Here is an 18,976-nt window from a genome sequence, read left to right as displayed (position 1 = left end):
TAATTAAGGGATATACAAGATAAAATGGTGTAAAATGTGACATAAAAAACAAAAATGTGGGGGATGGAGGAGTAAAAATGTTGTGCTTTAGAATGAGTTTAAACGTAGACTGTTATAAGTTGTTATGTGTAAGCCTCATGGTAATCACAAAGCAAAAACCTACAGCAGATTCACAAAAGATCTAAGAAGAAAAGAATCTAAGCATACCACAAAGGAAATCATCAAACCACAAAGTAGCAGAGCAAGAGAAGAAAGGGACAGAGGAATTACAAAACATCCAGAAAACAATTAACCAAATGGCAGTCAATAATTACTTTAAATGTAAATGGACTAAATTCTGCAATCAAAAGACAGAAAGGGGCTGAATGGATTAAAAAAAAAAAAAAGACATGCTGCCTACCTCAGATGTAAGGATACACACACTCACTTCAGATGTAAGGACACACAGAGACTGAAAATGAAAGGATGGAAAAAGATATTCCATGCAAATGGAAACCAAAAGAAAGCTGGGGTAGCTATACTTAGACAAAATAGACTTCAAAATAAAGAGACAAAGAAGGGCATTACATGATGATAAATGGGGTCAATCCAACAAGAGGATGTAACAGTTGTAAATATTTATGCATCCAACACAGGAGCATCTAAATATATAAAGCAATATTGGGACTTACCTGGAGGTCCAGTGGTTAAGACTCTGTGCTCCCAGTGCAGGGGGCATGGGTTTGATCCCTGGTCAGGGAACTAGGTTCCCACATGCTAAGATCCTGCATGCTGAACCACACAGCCAAAACTTTTAAAAAGTAAATTAATTAAAGCAATATTAACAGACCTCAAGGGAGAAACAGACAACAGTACAATAATATGGGACTTTAATACCCCATTTTCATCAATGCATAGACCATCCAGACAGAATATCAGTACGGACACATCAGCTTTAAACTACACATTAGACCGGGTAGACTTAACGCATATATACAGAACACTTGATCCAAAAGCAAGAGAATACACATTCTTCTCAAGTGCACATGGAACAATCTCTAGGACATATATTAGGCCACAAAACAAGCCTTAATAAACCTTAATAAATAAAATAAATAAATAATAAATAAAGAAGATTGAAATCACAGCAAGCATCTTTTCGAACCACAACAGTCTGAAGCTAGAAATCAATACAAGAAGAAAACTGGAAAATTCACAAATAAGCGGAGATTAAACAACATGTTACTGAACAACCAATGGGTCAGAAAAGAAATCAAAAGAGACTGCGACAAATGAAATTGGAAATACAGCATACCAAAACTTATGGGATACAAGAAAAGCACTTCTAAGAGGGCAGTTCATAATGATAAATGCCTACACATCAAGAAACAAGGAAGATCTCAAATAAAGAACCTAACTTTAGGGACTTCCCTGGTAGCACAGTGGTTAAGAATCTGCCTGCCAATGCAGGGGATACGGGTTCGACCCCTTGTCTGAGGAAATCCCACATGCCGTGGAGCAACTAAGCCTGTGTGCCACAACTACTGAGCCCACACTCCACAACTACTGAAGCCCGTGCGCCTAGATCCCGTGCTCTGCAACGAGAAACCACCACAATGAGAAACCCACACACAACGAAGAGTAGCCCCCGCTCACTGCAACTAGAGAAAGCCCACACACAGCAATGAAGACCCAACGCAGCCAAAAATAAATTATTTTTTTTAAAAAATGAACCTAACTTTACACTTCAAGGAACTAGAAAAAGAACAAACAAAAACCCAAGTCAGTAAAAGGAAGGAAATAACAAAGATCAGAAGGAAAATAGAGACTAAAAAGACAACACTATAGAAAAGATCAATGAAACTAAGCGAAACTCTTTGAAAAGATAAAATTGGCAAACCTTTAGCTAGACTCAAAAAAAAAAAAAAAAGACAAGAGGACTCAAAATCAGAAATGAAGGAAGAAATTTTTACAACTGATACTACAGAAATACGAAGGATCATAAGAGACTACTATTAACAATTATACACCAAGGCTGAATCATGAAGAAAAAGAAAATCTGAAAAGACCAATAACTAGGAAGAAGATTGAATCCATAATCAAAAACCCCTCAACAAACAAAAGTACAGGACACAGTCAGCTTTTCTGGTGAATTCAACCAAACATTTAAATAATACATACTAGGGACTTCCCTGGTGGTCCAGTGGTTAAGACTCTGTGCTCCCAAGGCAGGGGGCCTGGGTTCGATCCCTGGTCTAGAACTAGATCCCGTATGCCTCAGCTAAGAGCCCACACAACGAAGATCCCATGTGCTGCAACTAAGACCCAGCACAGCCAAATAAATTTTTTTAAAAAAGAAAAAGAATACATACCAATCCTCAAACTCTTCCAAAACACAGAAGAGGAGCAAACACTTCCAGACTCATCCTACAAGGCCAGCATTACATTACTACCAAAACCAGACAAGGGCACCACAAGAAAAACAAATTACAGGCCAATATCTCTGATAAACATAATGGAAAAATCCTCAACAAAATAGCAGCAAACTAAATTCAACAATATACTAAAAGGATCATACACCATGATCTGGTGGAATTTATCCCATGGATGCAAGGATGGTACAACATCCGCAAATTAATCAGTGTGATACACCACATTAAGAAAAGGATAAAAATCACACGATCGTCTCAATAGGTACAGGAAAAGCATGACAAAATACAACATCCCTTTATGATAAAAACTCTTAACAAAGCAGGTATAGAGAGAACATACCTCAACATAATAAAGGCCATATATGACAAGTCCACAGCTAACATCATACTCAGTGATGAAAAGCTGAAAGCTTTTCCTCTAAGATCAGGAAAGAGACTGGGGTGCCCATTCCTGCCACTTTTATTCAACATGGTATTAGAAGTCCTAGCCAGAGCAATTAGGCAAGAAAAAGAAATAAAAAGCATTCAGATCAGAAAGGAAGAAGTAAAACTGTCACTATTTGCAGATGACATATTATATATAGAAAACCCTAAAGACTGGACACACACAAAAGAAGTTAGAACTAATCAATGAATTCAGTAAAGTAGTATACAAAATCAATATACAGAAACCTGTTGCATTTCTATAGACTAATAGTGAACTATCAGAAAGAGAAATTAAGAAAAAATTCCATTTAAAACTGCATTGGGGGCTTCCCTGGTGGCACAGTGGTTGAGAGTCCACCTGCCGATGCAGGGGACACGGGTTCGTGCCCCGGTCTGCGAAGATCCCACATGCCGTGGAGCAGCTAGGCCCATGAGCCATGGCCGTTGAGCCTGCACGTCTGGAGCCTGTGCTCCGCAACGGGAGTAGCCACAACAGTGAGAGGCCCACATACCACCAAAAAAAAAAAAAAAAAAACTGCATCAGGAAAAGTAAAATATTGAAGGAATAAATTTGACCAAGGAAGTGATAGACTTGTATAATGAAAACTGTAAGACATTTATAAAAGAAACTGAAGAACACACAAATAAATAGAAAGATATATTTGGTGCTCATGAACTGGATTAATATTGTTACAGTGTCCATACTACCCAAAGCAATCTACAGATTCTGTGCAATCCCTATCAAATTTCTATCAAAATTATCAAATGCCTATCAAATGGCATTTTCACAGAAATAAACAATCATAAAATTTGTATGGAAACAAAAAGTCCCTGAATAGCCAAAGCAATCTTGAGAAAAAAGAACAAAGCTGGGGGGCATCACACACCCTGATTTCAAACTATATTACAAAGCTATAGTAATCAAAACAGTATAGCATCAGCATAAAAAAAGACACATAGATCAATGAAACGGAATAGAGCCCAGAAATAAACCCATGTATATATGGTCAATTAAGTTACAGCAAAGGAATCAAGAATATACAATGGGGAAAGGACAGCTTCTTCAATAAATGGTGTTGGGAAAACTGAACACCACAAAAGAATGAAACTGGACCACTATCTTATACCATACAAAAAAAACCTCAAAGTGTATTAAAGAGTTGAATGTTAAGACCTGAAACCATAAAACTCCTAGAATAAAACATAGGAGGTGATAAGCTCCTTCACACTGGTCTTGGTGGTGAATTTTTGGATTCGGCAACAAAAGCAAAAATAAAAATGTAGGACTAAATCAAACTAAAAAGCCTTTGCTTTTGTTTAGGAAACTAAACAAATGAAAAGACAACCTATGGAATGGGAGAAAATATTTGCAAATGATATGAACAATAGGGGTTAACATCCAAAATACATAAACAGTGTGTATAATTCAATAGCTAAAAAGAAACCCCAAACAATCTGATTTAAAAATGGGCAGAGGATCTGATTAGACATTTTCCCAAAGAAGAAATGCAGATGGTCAACAGGTACATGAAAAGGTATTCAACATCACTAATCATCCGGGAAATGCAAATCAAAACCACAATGAGATATCACTTCACTCACACCTGTTATAATGGCTATTATTGAAAAGACAAGAAATAAAAAGTGTTAGCAAGGATGTGGAGAAAAAGGAACCCTTGTGCACTGTTTATGGGAATGTAAATTGGTGCAGCCACTACAGAAAACAGTATGGAGAGTCCTTGAAAAGTTAAAAATAGAATTACCATATGATCTAGCAATTCCATTTCTGGGTATTTATCCAACAAAAAATGAAAACACTAACTCGAGAAGATATATGCATCCCCATGTTCACTGCCAAGACACGGAAACAACCTAAGTGTCCATGGATGGATGAACGGATAAAGAAAATTTGGTATATATACACACCACGGAATATTAATCAGCCATAAAAAAGAAGGAAATCTTGCCACTTACAACAACACAGATCTTGAGGGCCCTATGCTAAGTGAAGTAAGTCAGAGAAAGACAAATACTGTATAGCATCAGTTATACATGGAATCTTTTAAAAAAAAAAAAAAGCTCATAGATATAGAGAACAGATTGTTGGCTGTCAGAGGTGGGGACTAAATGGGTGAACAAGGTTAAAAGATACAAACTTCCAGTTATAAAATAAGTCATGGGAATGTGATGTACAGCATGGTGACTATAGTTAATGCTGTACTACATATTTGAAAGTTGCTAAGAGAGCAACTTAATCTTAAAAGTTCTTATCACAGGAAAAAAATTTTGTTAACTATGTATGGTGACAGACGTTAGCTAGACTTACCATGATGATCATGTTGCAAATATACACAAATACTGAATCATTATGTGGTGCACCTGAAACTGACACAATGTTCTATATCAATTATACCTCAATTTAAAAAATTAAAATAACTCCAGCTTTATACTGCAGTGCTTCTCACACTTGGCATGCCTCAGAATCACCCGGAGGGCTTGTTAAAACACAGATTGCTAAGCCCCGCCCCCAGAGTTTCTGATTTAGTAGTTCTGGAGATGGGCTCTAGAGCTGCCACTTATTTCCCACGTGATGCTGATGCTGCTGGTCAGAGGACACACTCTGAGAACCGCTGCAGAGGTGGATGCTGTGGTGTGCCACCCAGATTCCCCTTCAAGACTGAGGCACTCAGAATGCAGGTGCCGACGGATCACAAGTCTCTCCCCAGAAACGGCCCGTGCCTGAAGGGAGCTGCCTCGCCCAAGCTTACCACCCCTCGTTTGGGGACCACACCTGCTGACCAATGATACAGAGGTACACAGACGTATATAGGTGAAACTGCATCATGAAGACGAACGAGGAAGTAGTCGCATAAGGAAATGCATGCGGATGTGAGGGTCAGATATGCATGGCAACAGGCAGGACTTTAAAAGAACAGCCTGTCCTGCAGCAGGGCACAGTCTCATGCCACTTCCAAGTCTTTCCCTGGCAGAATCCTGAGAGTTTAAAAAGCAAAGTCACCGTGGTAATAAACACACAAAGTTAGGCTTTTGAACTGCTGGTGATAACTCCATCCTCAATGTGGAAGATGCTAATCAAATTTCCAACCAGGTTATCTAGTTACTGTCTAATTAAGAGGGACTCAGTCTCGTAGTCTCCCAAATAATTATCCTTTTGGGAAAGCCACTTGCCCTCCTGAGGCACGTGTCCCAGGCTCACTGGCCTTTTCAGCAGAAAGGTCTTCATCAAGGGCCACGGGTAGGTGATGGGTGGGCTGAAAGCCTAGCTTACTCAGTTAACTCCCATTCGTCAGGCAGTGATAGGGTACTTGGTGCTGCAGGGAAAAGAACGCAGACTGTGAGTCCTCAGGGCAGAATCCAAGTGAGACAGACATGATGCTCCCTCCCTGCTGCTGCTAGTCAGTCTCGTGCCAAAAACCTGTTTAAAATGCCAAAGCTGAGTCCAAGGCTTAGAAAAACAACTTCTGCCAGAGAGCACTCAGAGGGCACAGATGCTCCTCTGACCAACACTCCCGACCCCTTTTACAGATCGAAAAATACAAGGTTCAGAAAGGGTGAGATGATTTCAACTTGGAGAAGACAAGTCACAGGGCCAAGAGAAGATCCAAGGTGTCTGGATCCCGTGCTCAAGCCCACACACAGCTTCTCTGTGCCTGTGCGGGGGTGGCTGCGGCCTCACTACCTGCCCTACAGGACTCCCACACCACCAGCACCTTCAGTGCACGAGGGGCCTTAGATCTGCCTAAGCAGGACATGTTCAAATGCTACACACAGAGAAGAATGACCCCAAATGGGCTGCCCCAGTTTCTCCTATTGCCTAGAAGAGGGAAATACTGCCACAGACAGGTACACCTTTCAGGACCCAGAACGCTCTCCTGACAGCAGGGGCACCTCAGCAAGGAGCAGTCCCAGAGCAGGCACAACAGGAAGCCCTAGTTTGCTTCATTTCTAAGATTAGCAGATTCTGATCATAATGAAAAAAAGAAAACATGCATATTACATCACAGGTGTGTCAAAATCAACTTAGTGAATGTGTACAGGAAAACGGAGAAGGATATCTATTAGGAGAGTAAAAGACTGACCATGTTTGAGGGATCAATGATTGCAAGATGCCTTCTGAGTGACAGCACCGCTCCCATTGCAGCACACTGGTCTCTGGGACAAGGATGACCAGAGAGAACACCAAGGAGTGTCCATGTCGCTGTCCATGGTGTTCAACTCAGCCCTCCCAAGTTGCTCTGGCAGCTGCATTTGCTTCTTGGAGGGAAAAATGCTTTCCTGGCCAGGGGAATGGGGGTGGGGTGAGGTGAAAGACAAAAAAGAGGAGGTGTCCTAAACCAACCCCAGAGAGGGGTTTTTGTTGTTGTTGTTTAACAAGTTATAAGAAATGTCAGGGATGATGCTGGTCTCTTTGAATAACGAACATCAAAGTGCTAAATGCTAAGCAAAATGCAGAATTAGTGTCTACCCAGTGGGCCTGTAATCTCAATGATGCATTAAGCTATTAACAACTGCCTGCTCCCTGCACTGGAGAGCTCCTGGAATGTGGCACCAGCGTCTATACCGGCAGCAGATGCAGAATTGCTACCTGGTGTCACAGCCTACTCAGAGCATCCGTCCCACTGCCACAGAAGCTACTTTTTTTTAACGACAAAAATCACTAGAATCAGGAGTTAAAGAACTGAAATTCTATCTACTGCTTTTTCTCCTCATGTTGAATAAGCAGAAAAATGGCCACAGTGGTGCTACAGATGTCCATGTAAAATGATCTAAGATATTTTTAGCTTTAGGGATTTCAGAGGTTTGCAGTATATACTGGAGGCCTACATTGTTTTTATTTTTTAATACACGAAAAGCCTACGTAATCACATTTTCTTCTTCCATTGAAGTAAATGTTTATCTAGTTCTTTCAAAAAAAAAAAAAACTCTTAAAGTCACCCTTTTTAAAAGAGAGGTGGGCTTCCCTGGTGGTGCAGTGGTTAAGAATCTGCCTGCCAATGCAGGGGACACGGGTTCAGCCCTGGTCCACAACTATTGAGCCTGTGCTCTGGAGCCTGCGAGCCACAACTACTGAGCCCGTGTGCCACAACTACTGAAGCCCACACACCTAGAGCCCATGCTCCACAACAAGACACCACAATGAGACGCCCAAGCACCGCAACGGAGAGTAGCCCCCACTGGCCCCAACTAGAGAAAGCCCACGCACAGCAACAAAGACCCAACGCAGCCAAAAATAAATAAAATAAATTCATTTTAAAAATACTAATAAACAATAATTAAAAAATAAAAATAAAAGAGGCATTTTAGCCTACATTGTTGTAAATAAATACTACTTTTCTCATTACATTTTGTTATTAAATCAGAAATGTGTTCCACTGGGGTAGGAAGTTAAAATACTCTTAAAAATAAAAATCACAGTGTGGCAAAATTCAAGGGAAAAAACATTCTGACAAAACATTAAGAATAGGGACGTCCCAGGCTTCCCTGGTGGCGCAGTGGTTGAGAGTCCGCCTGCCGATGCAGGAGATACGGGTTCGTGCCCCGGTCCAGGAAGATCCCACATGCCGTGGAGCAACTACGCCCGTGAGCCATGGCCGCTGAGCCTGCGCATCCGGAGCCTGTGCTCCGCAACGGGAGAGTCCACAACAGTGAGAGGCCCACGTACCGCAAAAAAAAAAAAAAAAAAAAAAAAAAGAATAGGGACGTCCCTTGTGGTGCAGTGGTTAAGAATCTGCCTGCCAATGCAGGGGACACGAGTTCGAGCCCTGGTCCAAGAAGATCCCACATACCGCGGAGCAACTAAGCCCATGCACCACAACTACTGAGCCTGCGCTCTAGAGCCCGCGAGCCACAATTACTGAGCCCACGTGCCACAACAACTGAAGTCCGCACGCCTAGAACCCTTGTTCCACAACAAGAGAAGCCACCGCAATGAGAAGCCTGCACACCACAATGAAGAGTAGCCCCCTCTCCCCACAACTAGAGAAAGCCTGCACGCAGCAACGAAGGCCCAATGCAGCCAAAAATAAGTAAATTTATAAAAAAAAAATTAAGAATAAAATTCAAATACTGAGTTATATTCATGTTAAAATAAAATGAAATAAAAGATATTCACAAATTGTTCTCAATCTGGAAAGCTTTAGTAATTTGCTGAAACACCTCAACATCTTACATTTGGAGAAGGGGTTGTTTTTGCTTTTCCCACCATATAATTTAACTGATAAGATGGCTGGGAAGAGGATAAATACACATAGTACACATAGAACTAAAGAATCTAAGAATCACCATTTTAGTTTGACCACCGATATTCCCCCAGTGTGTAGCTGTAGAGCAACTGCCTGTGTAGTCGTGACCTGGCTGACACCTTGATATCCTCATGTGGACCACTAGCCCATGAACTGAGCCTAACAAAGGCTGATCGTTTTAAGACACTAGCCAGCTGCTGGATGGAGAATATACCACAGTCCAAAGGAGGACACAGGCAGTCCACTTGATGAGAGCAAGGAAAAAAAGCATGCTAATAGTGACAGAGATGCACATTCTTTAGAAGTTTAGTTCCATACGATAAATTCATAGATTCTCATGTTGGAAACAGAATAAGTAGAGAGAAGAGACTATAAATAACTATCTATAAAAGGTGAACATATGCATTTATTTGGGTATCAGGGGGCAATCTGTTTACATTTGGAATTGAGTTTTTTAGTCTGGTCCTCATCCACCTTGGTGTTTAAGTTACTTGTCACTCATTCACACAACAGTACTTACTGAGTTCATGCCACGTGTTCAACACTATTCTAAGTGCTGTTGGGGACTGTGGCAAAATGTATTGGCGAAAAATGGCCATAACAATACCCTGCACCCCCCATGACCTTCTTACAACGTGACCAACTCAACCAAAAGAGAACAGTAGAAATGACGCTTCAGAGGCTAGATCATAAACATGTCAAACACCTCTCCCTAGTCTCTTGAGACTTGCTCTTGGAACCCAGCTGCCATGCTGTGAGGCAGCCCAAAGAAGCCGGGCAGAGTCACCATGTGGAGAGGTCATATGCGGGTGTTACAGCCAGCAGCCCAGCGGAGATCCCAGCTGATAGCCAGGATCAACTACGAAATATGTGAGTCAAGACACTTCAGTGGTTCCAGCTCCCAGCCATTAAGTCACCCCCAGACACTGTGGAGCAAAGACAAGTTGTCCCCACTACATGAGGTTCAAATTCTTGACCTACAGGAATCTGTGAGCAAACACAGATTCCTGTAGGTCAAGAATGAAAATGATTTTTATACCACTGAGTTTTGGAATGGTGTGCTATATGCAGCAACAGTCACTAGAACAGGGATATAAAGTAACAAAAGACATCAGCCTGTGCCGGGATTTTATCATCTTCAAGAGACGACACAAGACACACACATAAAACAGATGAGGGCTTCCCTGGTGGCGCAGTGGTTAAGAACCCGCCTGCCAATGCAGGGGACACGGGTTCGAGCCCTGGTCCTGGAAGATCCCACGTGCCGTGGAGCAACTAAGCCCGTGCGCCATAACTGCTGAGCCTGTGCTCTAGAGCCCACGAGCCACAACTACTGAGCCTGCGTGCCACAACTACTGAAGCCCGCATGCCTAGAGCCTGCGCTCTTCAACAAAGAGAAGCCACCGCAATGAGAAGCCCATGAACCACAACAAAGAGTAGACCCCGCTCGCCGCAACTAGAGAAAGCCCCCGCACAGCAACGAAGACCCAGTGCAGCCAAAAATAAATAAATATTTTTAAAAATGAATAAAACAGATGAATAACAATTAGAGATAGCCTAACAATAAGCGAATCAAATGAGTGGTGCAAACAGCAGGTGCTGCAGTAATGCAGAGAAGGCACAGGGTTAAGACAAAGTAAAACAGTCAGTGGTGCTGAAAACCTGGGTTGTTTGTTTCTTGGGGAAGTGTCTCATAGATTACACTATCATGGCTTTTTCTCCAATCCATTTAAAACATGCTGCCATTCTTGCCTTGCAAGAGCCTCCGTATTTTTGAGATTCCAAATGAAGAACACTAGCCCTTTTCTATAGCCCCTCACTACTCACAAAGTGTGGTCCAAGGCCCAGCAGCATCAACCTGGAGCTTGAATGAAATGCAGAATCTCAGGCCCCATCCCAGACCTACAGAATCAGGCGCCACCGCTTAACAAGATCCCAGGTGATCTGTTTACACATTAAAGGGTGAGAGACACAGCTCACATTAATCTGCCTCGGTCTGTCCCACCGGACTTGCTGAAGCCAGCTCGAGCGCCTGTTTTGTTTAAGCCACACGAGCATGCTCAGCCCCTCACAGATCAGCATCATCCTGCTGTCATGGTTCCCAGATGAGGAATCAGAGGTAAATGGAGGTTAAGAGGCTTTTCCAGACTCTACACAGAAAATGAGTAACCCCACTGGGACCAGAACCCCTTCTCCATGAGTTGTCCATTTGTTGATTAGTCATACAATCTGACCACAACAGATCAACTGATCTAAAGACTACCAAAATATACACTTCACTGGGGAAGAAAATAAAAACTGAAGAGACAGAAATTAAGGAACATAAATTTAGTCTGTACTTTATCTATAATCTGGATATTCATCTAAAAAATCCTGAACTGCTAAGTGGTATGAGATGGTCTTTGGGTGTGAAAAGTCTGATCATCCTGAACCCAGAAAATGCTTGCAAAATTCCACAATCACATTTAAGCTTGTTTGGTGACAACTGGAAACCAATCTGTGCCAGCCACAGCCTATACAAATCATACTTTTAAATCTTCAAAGAGTAAGTGGTAAAAATTAAACATGAATCACAGACTCCTGGCTAAGTGGTGAACTTTGATTTGTATAGGTCAGAACATCTAGACCCAGAGTACTTAAAAAAAATCACGTCAGCAATTAAACCCATGGCACGTATAAGTTTGCCTCAAAATTGCGAAAGTCACTACTGCCCTCTGAAAAGCAGAATCATGAAATCTCAGGACCTTTCATAAAGAAGATCTCAGTCCTTAGAAGTTCATTACTACTTTAAGGGAGACAAAAACGAATTTATAAATTAGAATAAAGTTCACAGGACTAAGACCTCAATGGTGAGCAGTTGAGCACTCTTTGAGCATCTAACCATTTGATGTCTCACTAGATATATCAACATTTTTAAAATTCAAGCAGTGAGCCTCAACTTTCTCCCTGCAGGGACTTCTATATCATACCTCTGGCCCGCTTCCACATTTTTGGTGCTTTTACACCAAATTAACTTCATTTGTAAACTACTGATGAATTAACTTCCCATTTTTCTTTATAAACCAAAGGCATCTGTAATCATCTATGAGAGTTTCTGAGCAGAATAAGATAACCAGGTAAGTCTCTTGCATTAGCTGGACGCTGCATACCCTTATCCTTGCTGAGGGACAGCAGGCCTCCCGAATTTTGAGGGCAACTGGATGTATCTGAGCCTCCCTGGAGCAAAGGAAGGAATCAAGTTTTTAGCTAAATAGGAGTCAAAGAACATAGCATCCTGAAGTTATTCCCTTGGCTTTAATTGTCTCCTAAAGAAATAGTCTTATACAAAAAGATAATACACATAGTTCTTTGTAGATTATACTACTAATTACTAGTCATATGCTAAACGAGAATGCAATGGTCTCTGAACCTCATTCTACTCTTGGTCAAATCAGGGGCCGACAAACTATGGCAGGCGGGCCATGTCTGCTTGGCCACCTGTTTCTGTACAGCCCATGAGAGAAGAATGGTTTATACATTTTTAAATGGTTAAAAGAGAATTCAAAAGAAGAACACTGTTTCATGGCACATAAAAATTGTATGAGATTAAAATTTCAGTGTTCATAAATGAAGTTTTACTGGAGCACAGCCATGCTCATTTGTTACATATTAACTGTGGCATTTTCATGCTACAAAGGCAAGCTTAAAAAGGCAAGTTAAATAGTTGCAACAGAAACTGTGGACTTCCCTGGTGGCGCAGTGGTTAAGAATCCGCCTGCCGATGCAGGAGACATGGGTTCGAGCCCTGGTCTGGGAAGATCCCACATGCCGCGGAGCAACTAAGCCCATGCGCCACAACTACTGAGCCTGGGCTCTAGAGCCCACGAGCCACAACTACTGAGCCCGCGTGCCACAACTACTGAAGCCCCGCACCTAGAGCCTGTGCTCCCAATGGGAAGCCACCACAGTGAGAAGCCCGCGCACCACAACGAAGAGTAGCTCCCGCTCACCGCAACCAGAGAAAAGCCCATGTGCAGCAATGAAGACCCAAAGCAGCCAAAAATAAAATAAGTTAAAAAAGAAAACAAAAAAACTGTATGGCCCACAAGCCTAAAATATTTACTACCTGACCCTTCACAGAAAAACATTTGCCAACCACTAGTTGAAATTATGTTATAAAGCCATCATAGTATATGGCAAAGGAATATTTTTCCAAGTGGTTCTAAGGACCCTGCATGAGAATCACTGGGCTGCTGGTCAGAAGGCTCTGTGGCTCTATCTGCCACATCACTGTTTACTAGTTAACAGAAGCAACACCCTCTTGTTCAAGAGTTTTCTCCTGTGGCTCTGCAAACTCAAAGACCTAAGGAGTCAAAAAGGCCTGCCATGCTCCACTGATGCTGAAACTGTTCTGGGACAAGGCACCAGTAAGCCCAGCAGTTGCATATAAATTTCAGAAGGCCCTTTTTGTCCACTGAGACCTCCAGATGGCAGGGGAAAGCTGACCAAACTGGATAGGAGGTTACTCTCTGTCAGGGTAAAAGCAAGAATGGGAAGTGCTGAGGTGAGCGGGGAGGGCCATGGGCTGCACGTAACAGGACACGGCCGTAACCTTGGCACCAGGGCTCCCCGCTCTTCCCTGCAACAGGTGGAAAACAAAGCTCCTCTGTAAATTACAGCCTTTGGAAAAGGATACCACGAAACACAAAATTTCTCCCCCCATCACTCAGATTAAGAGGTTCTGACACTACTTTTCATCCTCCTACTATGGGTATGTTTTCTTAAAAACTTCTAATTTATACATATGTAGTTTTTAAAATTATGGTTATTTTAGAGAATCTGAAAAAAAAACCTTTAGTATATGAGTAAAAAAGTATTCATGATTTGTAAAGACTGAAAATAGAGCAATTTAGCCATTTTCCAAGATGCCTTACAGAAGAAATTTAAAGGAATTACAAATCTCACATTCTTTGGACTACTGTTCTTCTATCAACCCTCCAACTAAGAAAAAGATCTACTTAAGGGTGGGGTTTTTTTTCAGATGCTAATTTATCTTATTATTCAGAGATAATTTCATGATGACAGTTGAAAGGTGTTTTCTAAACGTACAGAATTGTATTTCTGCCCTTAGGATAGAAAGAGACTGTTAGCAGATAACACCAGGCACAGTAGATGCTCAACAAACACCTGAACTTAATAATTTAATAACTGTCCTGACCTGACCTTCCCATCCTTCCCTATCCTCTCTCCCTTCCTCTTTCTCTTTCCCTCCCTCCCTCTCTCTCTCACACACACAACGCAGCTTTAAATCCAGCTAGCAACACCAAACACAGGCAATTAAAGTTACCCTGGCAACTGTCTACTCAGAAAGCAGGAACTCTCTATCAAACCCAGTACTACCTCTACTGTCGAGTATAAAGGAAGACTTAGAGAAAAGGACACTTCAAAGATTGTAAAAGAAGCATTTATTCCTGTAGCAAAGAAGCTGTGGTTCCTTTGGAATTGCCAAGGAATTCCTGTGCTGGTGCCTCTAAGGGATCTGCATGTGTACACAGTCATGTGAGTACTGGTCCTTAGAGGGTATTTTCACAAGTACTGGCCTGGGTTCCTGCACACATCACACACTAAAGCCAGCACTGCTGGCCTGCACATTCAGAGCTGGGCGCAAGGCAAGTATTCTCCAGCACAATGCAAATCACCACATCAAGGCATCTGGTGGCCCAAGAGGTAAAATTCTTCCAAAATCTTTAAAACTTCCAGGTACTAGACATTTTAATTTTTAATACTTCATTTTGCATATTTAAATTTCCCTATAACTACACATCTGTTTAAAAAAACAAAATCAATGGAAGGATTCTATTGGGTACCTGTCAGCCACATAGAGTGGAAAACCATCTCTGGCTTTCGGTGGTATGTAGTCCAAACCATACAAACTTAAGTGTATAAAAATACAGTGGCACATGAAAGGCCAGGGATCAAGCCACCTAGGTGAAATTTATTCATTGATTCAAGAAATAGCCAGACAGGGCTTCCCTGTTGGCGCAGTGGTTGAGAGTCCGCCTGCCGACGCAGGGGACACGGGTTCGTGCCCCGGTTCGGGAAGATCCCACATGCCGCGGAGCGGCTGGGCCCGTGAGCCATGGCCGCTGAGCCTGCACGTCCAGAGCCTGTGCTCCACAACGGGAGAGGCCACAGCAGTGACAGCCCCGCGTACCACAAAAAAAAAAAAGAAAAAAGAAGAAGGAATAGCCAGACATGTTGTGGTTAAACAGCAAGTACAGTGGATTATAAGTTTAAGGCTGACACCACTGAAGGAATTAGTACAACCACTTTGGAAAATAGGCATCAGCTAGTAAAGCTGAGGATATGCACATCTATGACCAGCAGTATTCATAACTGCCCTGGGCCAGAAACAACCCAGATGTCCATCAACAGTGGAAGACAAATAGATAACCTGTGGTATATGCATACAAATATGAACTAATTACAGTTACAGGTAACAACATGGATGAATCTTAAAAACTATAAATGCTGCAAGAATTTGAACCAAAAAATTATATATGTGTGTATATACATATATGTATAAATACCCACACTTACATACATATACATATATATGATGTTGACCCCCCCCAAAAAAATGGATTTACAAGAATACCTACATTAATTCCATTTGCATAAAAGTGAAAAACAGGCAAAACGAAACTATATTGTTTAGGGTTAGTATTTAGGTGATAAAACCTGTAGAAAAGAAAGGAAATGACTTTCACAAAAATGAAGCTATTTACTGGCTGGGTTACCTCTGGGGTAAGGAGAGAGGTGGTCATTGGGAAAGAGTGGGAAAAGGGTACTTCTTAACCTGCAAGATGGTTACAGCTGTTTTCTTTAAAATAATTAAGTTATCCATTTATGTTTTATACCCTTTTCTGTGTGTTATAATTCACAATAAAAAAGTTAAATAAATACAATGTTGGTTTCCAGTAATTCAGAACCCTTACAATTCTGGCCTATCTGGGGAAAAAACACTTCCTCTCTGAATATCATTACTGGCCTGTCAGCTTCATGAGGCAAGGACCTTATTTGCCTTCTACCCCAGTAGTCAGCACTGAACCTTTTGCATGGAAAAAGTCTCAATAAATGTCTATCTATAAACACTTTTTTTTTTTTTTTGGCTGGGCTGCACGGCTTGTGGGATCTTAGTTTCCCAACAAGGGATCGAACCGAACCCGAGCCCTCGGCAGCGCAGAGTCCTAACCACTGGACCACCAGAAACCCATACACTCTTGATGTGAATTTTGTTTTAACCCACCTCTCTTCTGAAATTACTGATTTGAACTGTGCCCACATTAACATTTCCCTTTCTCTGTCTTCACCCCAGTCAGGCTTTCATAAATAACTAAAGCTACCATCTTAAATATTCGCTCTGTAAGTTTATACTTAGGTGCTGTTGCTTTAGCAACTCTCCCTGCTTTCCACTCCCTTTTATGCCTCCTCACAAACAAAGAAAAGACGAATACAGTAGATTTTTGTTTTTAATGGGGAAGTTTTCATTTGCAACCAAGAGTAACGCCAAGGTTCTTAATGATTTAACTGTTTTGAAGTTAAGAAGGGGTCATTTCTCCATTGTCTGGAGAAATACTACCATGCTATCAGGGTTAATAAAACTTTACGACCAGCTGTATTTAAAACACATGCTACCTGTTCTAGACAGAAACCCAGTCTCTATAAACAGGATTGGTTAATTTTATAATAATCTATTTCAATTTAAAAAGTCACTCAGGAAAAAAATAAGCTAGAGGTTTTCAGACTATGCAAACCAGAAAAAAAAATCACTTTGTGCAAACAGACATTTATGAAAATGCTTAGAAAAGTCTAAAAGAATACACATAGACCAATAAAGATACACGCAGCAGTTACTTTTGGGACAGATGCTCAAAAGAAGGTTTTAATCTTATCTGTAAAGTTTTAATTTTTTTCCAAACAGAGAATGATTAATTCTTGGTATTGGGAAAAAGTATTTGTAATCCACCTCGCCTTAAAATAAAATCCCAACTGCTAAAGAACCTAACAAACACAGTTCCTTCCCTAAGGAGCAACATTTTAAAATGCTAAAGTTTTAAAGGATTTCCTGTACTTACACACCTGGCCAATTTTTTTATGGTAAGAATATAGATTTATACCATTTTATTAAAGAATATTACACAAATCATACCTGCATTCAACCAATGTGAGAGATTTCAGCTAAGAACACAGCATAGATACATTGGACACTAACGTTAAAAAGCCTTCGAATGAAGTAAACTGTCTCCCATTTTATGGGGGAAAGCCAAAAATATCAAGCATCTACCTCTCCTCCCCCAAGCGTCAGAAGATGAGTCAGAGCTGGAGGCAGGAGTAGGGCCCATGTGTCAAGCCGCCTGTGCAGGGCTCCTTCCTTCCTCCACCAGGCAACCCTCTGCTCCCACCCACGTCGGGGTCCCTGCCTCAGCCTGTCCCTGATGTGAATTCTTAGGTGCCTCCGGTGAAGATGAGGCAGTTATTCATCCTGGGGGCTCCTCCTTCCCTGCATTTCTAAAGGGAACCTGAGAACGGGGGCCTTTAAGAGTCCACAACAAGTAACAGTCACCAAATGCAGCTCAAGGAAGTGGAGCTTCCAGATACACTCACACAACTTTGCAAAGAATACAGCACCTTTGTTCCCCTCATTTTAAAGACTAGGAAACACGCAGAGAGCAGCTGTGACTTGTTCAGTATCACTTAACTTTGTGACAGAGCTGAGTCCCAAGCGTGGAGCTGCTGGCAGCCCCACCCCGTGACTTCTAACTGATCTGTACAGTCTCAGGGAGTGCGTTCCAACATTCCATGACATTTCTGAGTGGCCTCATGGACTAGGAATTCCAGGAACTCTGGTCCATATTCCTTTCAGGTGAGTAAAGAATCAGAACTTGGCGTTTTGCCTCCGTTTTCAAATCCGTAAAATGGGACGTAATGCTTTCTACTTACCTCTCTCATAAGACTACATTGAACAGCTAGTTAACACGTGCTAAACGCCCTGAGGTCTTGCTGGATGAAAAGCACAAGGCACTTAAAAAAATATATATATCCCTACACAGTAGAACTACATTTTTAAGTCACTCCTCCTTCCCTTGCCTCTGGGATGCTCAGTTACCATAACACTGGCTGGCACCATTGGAAACATCCACCTAAATAAAATATCGTTATACAATCCACTTAAGGCAACTACATACAGCATGCAACTCCTCTCGCACACAAACAACGACTCAACTTCGCTGTGGAGCAAGGATACTTAGGAGAAATAAAAAGACATGTTAGCACTGTGCTCACCAATCCACCACCGTAGAGAAATACTCAAGTTGAATACTTGGCATTGCTGAAAGTCAAGTTGCTTCTACCAACGCACCAGAAACCTTTGGAAGACGCAAAAAGCCGCCGACGCTCCCGTGGCTCGGAGCGGGCGAATGGTGGCGACGGAGTGAGGAGGCAGAGAGGCCATGGCTGGACCGCAGAGCAGAGGGGTCAGGGAGGGGGAGGGGAACAGAAAGGATGCTCGCGAAAGAACCAGAGGGCTGGGACCCCAGCCCAGGCGTCGCCGCAGTGGGGGAGCAGACGGGGTGGCGGGGCGGGGGGCGGGGAATGCGCGCCGAGAGCCGGCGAGGCAGGGTCGGGCGGTGAGGAGGGGGCGCTGCGTTGGGCGCCGGGCCTCTCCTCTCCCCGCCGCCCAAAGGATGCGAGAACCGCCCGGGAGCAGGTGGGGGACGCCGGCACAAAGTTTCCAGAGACCACGTTCGCGCAGGCCCTCGGCCATCCGGTCCGGCCAGGGCCCCGGGGTCCGGTCGGCGCCAAGTCCCGCCCGCCCGCTGCCCCCTGCCCGAGCCC

General features: G+C 42.4%; 1 protein-coding gene across 7 annotated transcripts in view; it reads right to left on the bottom strand.

Moving 5' to 3' along the window:
- Positions 1-18,976, bottom strand: part of DUSP14 (dual specificity phosphatase 14) — a 32,205-nt gene that overhangs the window by 13,091 nt on the left and 138 nt on the right. Inside the window, exon 1 of one of the 7 annotated variants that reach the window (XM_089901035.1) lies at positions 1-18,976. This exon is cut by the window's left edge and continues 4,349 nt beyond it. The exons of the other annotated variants lie outside the window; for them this stretch is intronic. The gene's annotated coding sequence lies outside the window, so the exon portion shown is untranslated. 7 annotated transcript variants of the gene reach the window in all.

The sequence above is a fragment of the Delphinapterus leucas genome, chromosome 19, assembly GCF_059928025.1.
Source record: "Delphinapterus leucas isolate spDelLeu-1000000601 "Yukka" chromosome 19, BTC_Dleu_Yukka2, whole genome shotgun sequence".
Classification (NCBI taxonomy): Eukaryota; Metazoa; Chordata; class Mammalia; order Artiodactyla; family Monodontidae; genus Delphinapterus; species Delphinapterus leucas.
This window is presented reverse-complemented; position numbering and strand designations above follow the sequence as displayed.